Raw genomic sequence first — 769 nt, forward strand, 5'->3', positions numbered from 1 at the left:
TGGAACTTTTTTTTTTATTAATAGAAAAATAATTATGTTATTAACTTAAAAATTATAATAATATTCGATTCATTCAATAAAATGTTTTGAAAATGGTTAAAGCTATTTCCAAATGCTTTCCCAATTCCAATCATTGAACTTTCAATATTGAAAGTTTCATATATGAGCAATCTTGGTGCATTGGGTTATTTCGATTAGTTCTACTTCCTGTTAAAAGCAAAGCCCCATCTTTGAGAGCACCTTGTATAAATATAAAACCTGTAAAGATTTGCGTGTTCTACGCCTTAACTCTATCAAGATATACGAGTATGTTTTGTCGAGTGAACGTTTTTCCTAAAGAACTCAACATTCTACAAAATATATCAACTTTCTTTCACATCCATCTCATTAACTCAAATGTGTTTCTGTTTATACGATTCCACTTCTCATGTTTATTTCATCTGATATTGACCATGCAAGTTTGTATTCCCACAACTTCAAGATCCCTGTAGTATTTCAGACTTTCAGAGAATGATTTATTACTTTATGACATGTTGCATCAACAGACTTCTGAGTTACGCGAGAATTGCTATGCTTCAGGGCAAAGGTTATCTAATATCGACAGACTTCATCGCTGAATTGGAGTCTTCGTACGAAAGCTCCGAAACATAGCAAGGGAGATTACGTCGGTAAGCTGTGAAACTTCGATGATTTCATGGCCATATTAGTTGGAGACCTAGTGGAGTTCGAAGATTGGATGATAGAAAAAAAAAGGTTCTATGATGTATGC

This window comes from Coccinella septempunctata, chromosome 7 (assembly GCF_907165205.1).
Source record: "Coccinella septempunctata chromosome 7, icCocSept1.1, whole genome shotgun sequence".
Classification (NCBI taxonomy): domain Eukaryota; kingdom Metazoa; phylum Arthropoda; class Insecta; order Coleoptera; family Coccinellidae; genus Coccinella; species Coccinella septempunctata.